The sequence below is a fragment of the Dermacentor variabilis genome, chromosome 6 (genome assembly GCF_050947875.1).
Source record: "Dermacentor variabilis isolate Ectoservices chromosome 6, ASM5094787v1, whole genome shotgun sequence".
NCBI lineage: Eukaryota > Metazoa > Arthropoda > Arachnida > Ixodida > Ixodidae > Dermacentor > Dermacentor variabilis.
This window is the reverse complement of record NC_134573.1, coordinates 11,227,905-11,235,088: the sequence shown is the minus strand read 5'-3', so window position 1 is coordinate 11,235,088 and position 7,184 is coordinate 11,227,905. Positions and strand designations below refer to the sequence as shown.

The following is a 7,184-nucleotide window of genomic DNA, read 5'->3' as shown; positions in this document are numbered from 1 at the left end:
GTCGATCAAACTCTTAACATCAGGGTGCCAGATTGATGAAGCATATTCTAGTTGTGAACGTACCAGTGTGGTATAGAGTAGAAGTTTGATGCTAGTTGGGGCTGCGTGAAAGTTGCGTTTCAGATATCCGAGCATGCGATTAGCTTTGTTAGTGATGTGCTCAATGTGCGCATGCCAGCTAAGGTTAGACGTAATATGAATTCCGAGGTACTTGTATCTTTAACAGGATGAAGCAACACACCATTAAAAGTATATACTGGCAATTCACTATTAACACGAGAGATGCGGATAAGTTTGCACTTTTCAGCATTTAAAGTCATATTCCAAGTTTTGCACCAACGTTGAGATAGCGTTAAGGTCAGGCTGAATCATGTGCTTATCACTATCATTTGTTATATCCCGAAAAAGGACGCTGTCATTGGCAAAAAGATGTACAGAAGAAGAAAGGTTACTGGGTAAGTCATTGATAAATATAAGAAAAAGCAGGGGCCCCAAGACGATGCCTTGGGGCACACTGGAAAGAACAGGGCGAACGGTGGAATTAACATTCTTGACGGAAACAAATTGCTGACGATGGGTAAGGAACACTTGAAGCCATTTTAGAATGTTATTGTCTAATCCTACCATGCGCAGCTTTAGTAACTAGAGATGATGGGAAACCTTATTAAATGCCTTCGCGAAATCTACAAGAAGAAAGGGGATTAACCGAGGGGCTCGATTTTTATTAGTCAAATCATAAGAAGCCAACAAACACTGACAGCAAGGACAACATAGGGGAAATAACTTGTGCTTAATAAATGAAATAAAGGAACGATAAATTAATGTAAATTAAAGTGGATGAAAAAACACCACCACTCACAGACCTTGCGGCGGACGCGGACATTCCACGTCCGCCGCAAGGTCTGTAAGTGGTGGCGCTGGCTAACACTCCCAGGGTTCTACTAGGACACATAAATACGCAAGAAAGTGGATGGGGAAACAGCGCCGCGGTAGCTCAATTGGTAGAGCATCGCACGCGAAATGCGAAGGTTGGGGGTTCAGTTGCCACCTGCGGCAAGTTGTTTTTTCATCCATTTTAATTTACATTAATTTATCGTTCCTTTATTTCATTTATTAAGCACAAGTAATTTCCCCTATGTTGTCCTTGGTGTCAGTGTTTGTTGGCTTCTTATGATTTGACTAATAAAAATCGGGACCCTCGTTTAATCTCCTTTCTTCTCGTTTATTACATAACGAGGGTCTCGAATCCAGCTACATTGATGCCTTCAGATAGCATATGTGGGTTTATTGACCAGTTGCCTTCGCCCAAAAAAGATCGCGTTCTCGTGACGCCTGCGGCAAAAAGGACGTTGCACGTCCGCCGCCAAGGTCTGTGAGTGTTGGCGCTGGCTAACACTCCCAGGGTTCTACTAGGACACATAAATACCCAAGAAAGTGGATGGGGAAACAGCGCCGCGGTAGCTCAATTGGTAGAGCATCGGACGTGAAATGCGAAGGTTGTGGGTTCGGTTCCCACCTGCGGCAAGTTGTTTCTTCATCCACTTTAATTTACATTAATTTATCATGACTTTATTTCATTTATTAGGCACACGTAATTTCCCCTGTGTTGTCCTTGGTGTCAGTGTTTGTTGGCTTCTTATGATTCGCGAAATCTAGAAAGATGCAGTCGGCGATCGAGCGTCAGTCTAAAATTGCGTGAAGTTTATTGTTATTGCATGTACAAGAAACGGGCTTACATATTATATACAGCATCAGGAGGTCCCAGAGTGAGAAACTGCCAGGGGGACCTTCTATCTTTAGTCGGTGCATAAGAGTATTAGAGCAGCAAGTAGAGGGCGAACAAACAAACAAAACAAAAAGCGCGTCAAGAAATACAATTCGTAGGGAACAAGTGCAAATAAATAGAAGACAATTAGATATATATTAAAAACAGCGTTATACAGTAATATCACAATAAATAATCATAAGCAGGAATATCTAGTAATTTAACAAAAATTTGGCTCTTCAGCATATTACGAACAAAGAAAAATACAAAGTGCTTTACAGAAATATGAAGCCTAACGATACAATAATAGGAGGAATGTAAAGAAAATGTAATAAATATGAAAATGTATTTATGACAAATGAAAAGATGGTTTTGCTAACAGTACTCTTTTCATATTGTGTTTAAAAAACTGCAATGAAAGAGATGGCTTAATATTAACAGGGAAGCAATTCCAAAGTGAAATACCATAGAAACAGAGTGTAAGTTTACCATAGTTGGATCTGATTTTAGGTAATAGAAGGTTATTGCGTTGTGGAAACCTAGTATTATTTTTGTTCATGAGGTTATCAAAAGGAAGACTGTCTAAGGTTATTTCACGATGAAAGAGACGAAACGTAATGAGCGAAAACTTATGATAGAACAGCTGTTGAATGGGTAAAACGTTAAGACGTTGATAGATAGGTAAAGAATGGCAGCGGAATGAGCTAAAGGTCATTAATTTTATTGCCTGATTTTGAAGACGTTGAAGTGGTTTGAGATGAATGGCATATGTATTACCCCATGAAGATAAACAGTATGATAAATGACTGTTAATATAAGCATGATACAACGATCTAATAATGTGAGGGTGGAAGAATGCGCGTGTTTTAATGATAATGCGGATGCCAAATGAAATCTTTTTTATTAGCGAGTTGGCATGGCTATTGAACTGAAGGTGTTTGTCGACAGTAATACCCAGAAATTTAACAGTATCAGATGTCGGTATAACATAAGTATTTAACGAGACAGTTATTGGAGAAGAAATCGGCGTTTGTGGATTATGAAATAGTACAAAGGTTGTTTTTAAACGATTGATTTGAAGTTTATTACCAGTGCACCAGGAATACACATTGTTAAGATCAGTGTTAAGTGTGTCTTGAAGTGCGGTAAGCGATTTGTGTGATGAGTAGATGGTAGTGTCATCAGCATATAGCAAACAGTTACGATAGGTAAGTACATTAGGTAGATCATTTATAAATAATAAGAACAGCAATGGGCCTAGTATAGAGCCTTGGGGAACGCCACAGTCAATTACTTTAGTAGAAGAGAATTGGCCATTAAGATACACTACTTGAAGCATGTTAGACAAGCAGCTACGAATAAGATTTAAAGGTGCGCCAGTAATACCGAAATATTCGAGCTTATACAAAAAAATAGAATGATCTAGAGTGTCAAAGGCTTTTGTTAGATCGATGAATATGGCTCCTGCAACAAACCCTCCGACAATAAAGCGTTTAATGTTATCCGTGAAGTTAATTAATGCCAATTCCGTCGAATAATTCTGCCGAAAACCAAATTGGAATGGAGAAAGAAGATTCAGTTTATTGAGATTTATTGAGTTTTTCAATGGCCTTACTAAAAAACGGCAAAATGCGAATTGGGTGGTAGTTATAAATGTTTTCATGAGAACCCTTTTTGAACACAGGGATTACTTTACCATGTTTCATCAAATCAGGAAATATGCCTGTGCTAAAAATTTTGTTAACTATATCTGCAAAAACAAATGATATGTCTGCCGCAACCAGTTTTATTCTAGAAGGCTGAATAGAATCTAGGCCAGGTCCAGTGACATTAAGGGAAGAAATTACCTTTAAAACTTCTTCGGAAGAAACCGGTCGAAGGAAAAATGACTGAAGGCAACGTGGGAGATGGCGTAAACCACTATGGGATAGCGTGTTCTGGCAAGTGGCAAAATGATCACTAAAAGCATTTGATATGTCAGCCTCGGTTGTGCATTCCTCGTTGTCGTAAATTATCTTTTTAATGCCCGTGTTAGACTCTGTAATATTAAGAAATTCTTTAATAAGCTCCCAATTACGCCTGGTATTCATTCCGTTCTGAATTATCCGTCTTTCATAATAGTCCCGTTTTGCGCGTTTAAGGATACCAGAAAGGATATTGCTATAATTCTTAAATTTAGTTCGCAAAGCTGTGTTGAACGGCTGCAGTCTCACCTTTTTCAGAAGATTATTCTTTTTTGTTATAGAGCGCAGCTACGCATTTGTAATCCATGGATTTCTGGGAGACGAGAATCTTTGCTGTAAGGACACATGAGTTGTGCACTCATTGATATAGTTTGTTATTGTTGATAAAAATATCGAGTACGCCCTGTCAGGACAGTTCTACTGAAAAACGCTCTCCCAACAAGTGCCTTGTACCTTCTGTATAAATGACGTTTCATTGAAAGAATTTTTGGAATATTGGTGACACTGCGTACGTTTTGCGACACCCAGAAGGAAGAACAGAGGATAGTGGTCAGTAATGGAATAATCTATTGCTCCAGTGGTATAATCGGAAGATGATGAGGAAAATATATGATCTATCAATGTGCAAGAACCAGAAGTGTCGCACCTAGTTGGAACATCGATTAAGGAAGAGAAACCGTAGCTAAATAAGCAGTTGGTATAATCAGAGCATGACTGACAGTTGGGATTAAGTATGTTGATGTTAATGTCCCCACAAATGATGATGTTCTTGTGTTCATTGGTTAAGACGCTGAGTATTTCTTCTAGCTGCGAACAAAAGTCCGAATAGGACGATGACGGGGAACGATAAACGGACACCAGGATTGTATTGCGGTTATTGAGGGACAGGACATTCCAGTTGAACTCCAGCCAGACAGACTCGCACAACAAATTGCGGAACGAAAGATCATAACGACGAGTGTACGAAATCGACGAATTCACAAAAATGGCAGATCCGCCACTTCGCTGAACCCCACGGTAACTATATTCACTGGTATATCCTGGCAGACCAAATAGATTGCCATCTACCGGTGCTGCCATGTTTCAGACAGGCATATTAACGAAAAATTATGGTTAAGTAAAGTAAGAAAGTTCAAAAGGTCATCATGATGTTTGCGCAGACTTCGAATATTGCAGTGAATGAACGAAAATTTGGGCGATTTGTCGTGTAACCACGTTTTCACCTGATCACATGAAAACATGCCTCTATTCATGGTGAGGATTTACTTCGGAAAAACGGGAGTGCAGGCGCACTGATTATGTAAAGATAGCCAGATCGCTTACGCCTGAGATGCGATAAACGCGGCTATTCTTAGTCTTTCTAGCTTTGATTGCGCAGTTTTCAGTCCAGAGGAATCGCCATCCTTTAGTCTTCAATTCGAGAGCTTGCGCGAAAAGTCGCTTGCTCTCTGGCGTGAGGTGATCATTCACGAAAAACGAGGAATCATTGTTTCGCGAATATCCAATGGATGATGTGGTGAGCTTAGCCTTTTTAGCTTTACTACTGAATTCAGTTCGCTTCGACCTGGAACAGAATCATGCGATAATGTTCTTGTCTTTTTTTGCGGGGACACGATGAGCAATGTCAATGTCGGAGGGGACGATAGGACAGCCAATCTTTTCACCAATGGTTTGTATTACAGCCAGGCAGTTTTCACCTTCCGTGACGGGAATGCCTTTTACTTCAACGTTGTTCAGTCGGGAATACTGCTCTAGAGACATGAGACGTTGAGACAGCTTTGCGTTTTCATCCTTTAACAGCTTATTTTCCTTCAAAATGGTCTCATTCTGTACTTTCACGGATCCATACAGTCCATTAAACATGCTGAGACTTTCTTGCATTGATTTCATTTCTGCATGTAGTGCTGATATTTCTCTCGCTAGCTCAGCACACGAGCGCATCTTCAAACAAACACAACAGACACCTGTGGCAACAAGGCAGCGGCAAAGATGAATTAGGAAATGCACAAGTTTGTAGGAGACAAACCTGTACGAAGTATGGGGACGGAATTAGTTGCGTGCTCACTGCCGCAACCCTTGCTGCCAAGTGACGGGCTGGCTCATGGACACTTTTGTAGGCTTTTGTAGGTTTTTGAGCTTTTGTAGGCGCTCCGGTAGATACGGTCACTCCGGTAGATGTCGCTTGACTTCACGAGTATGCAGATAACAGCGGGCGTGAGTTGTGACGTGAATCGGCAGATGACGTCACTCCAGCAGATGCCGCTTGATTCCACCAGGCCGTCGATACCTGGAGGCGTGAATTGCAACCTGTACGAAGTATGGGGACGGCATTAGTTGCGTGCTTGCTGCCGCAACCCTTGCTGCCAAGTGCGTGAATAAGAGCAGCTGTGTTTCGCTTGAATAGGACTTCCTAAAACCGTGCTGAGAAGGATGAAAAAACGAGTTTGATTCAAGGAAAGTGGCAATATGTGAAAAGAGTATGTGCTCTAAGATTTTGCATGGGATGCTGGTAATAGATATGGACCGGTAGTTAAAAGGCGAGCGTTTATTACCAGATTTATGTACAGGAACCACCTTACCTATCTTCCAATCGGCCGGTAGTTCACCGTTTTCCAATGATTGCTGAAATATTTTAGTTAAGGCAAGTGATGAATACATTTTAGTAATGAAGGTCAAAAGCGTGGCAGTTTGGGCGAGTTGGTATGTCATAACTGTTTAAGGCTATTAGCGCAGCTCAGGACGAGCAAAAAAGGAAAGAGGTAGGGGTAATCAAAGGGAGCGGAAAACAGGGTGAGCGCTCACCCTGTTTTCCGCTCCCTTTGATTACCCCTACCTCTTTCCTTTTTTGCTCGTCCTGAGCTGCGCTAATAGCCTTAAACATTTTAGTACTTTTCAGGAACTTTGTAGTAATGCAATTGACACCAGCACTGGAAGATATCCTAAGATTATCAATTATTTTAGCTATACCATCAGGATGGATGACTACAGGGTACATTGGGAGGAAGTTGTTAGGATCCAGTTGAGGGAAATCCGTAGTTTCACCACTTGAAAGAAAGCTCGAAAAAACATCGTTCAGTACATTTGCACAGGCAGTATCGGATATAGGTTCATCACTTGAATTCGTTAGTATTATTCCAGAGGTTTCAGAGGGGTTAATGACGCTCCAAAATGTTCTTGGGTTATTGAGCAACATACCCGGTAGAGTGCTATTCTGGTAATTTGCTTTAGCGTTCATGACCGCAGAATTGTAAGTGTAAGCTGCAGACCGATAAGGGGACCAATGATGTTCAGTGCGTGATTCTTTAGCTGAACGGAAGAAGCGTTTCTTACTGTTAGACAAGCACTTAAGATGCGCGTTATACTATGGCGTTCACCGATCGCGAGTCGAATTTGTCGAAAAAGGTGGTCAGGAAAGAGCCTAGGTCATTACCAACTTTGTGGAAATCAGCGCGATG

General features: G+C 41.0%; 1 non-coding gene across 1 annotated transcript; it reads left to right on the top strand.

Moving 5' to 3' along the window:
• The first annotated feature begins 1,451 nt into the window (after positions 1-1,451).
• On the top strand, positions 1,452-1,524 carry TRNAS-UGA (transfer RNA serine (anticodon UGA)). Its single transcript has one exon. It is a non-coding gene; the product is annotated as a tRNA-Ser (tRNA).
• Positions 1,525-7,184: the final 5,660 nt, after the last annotated feature.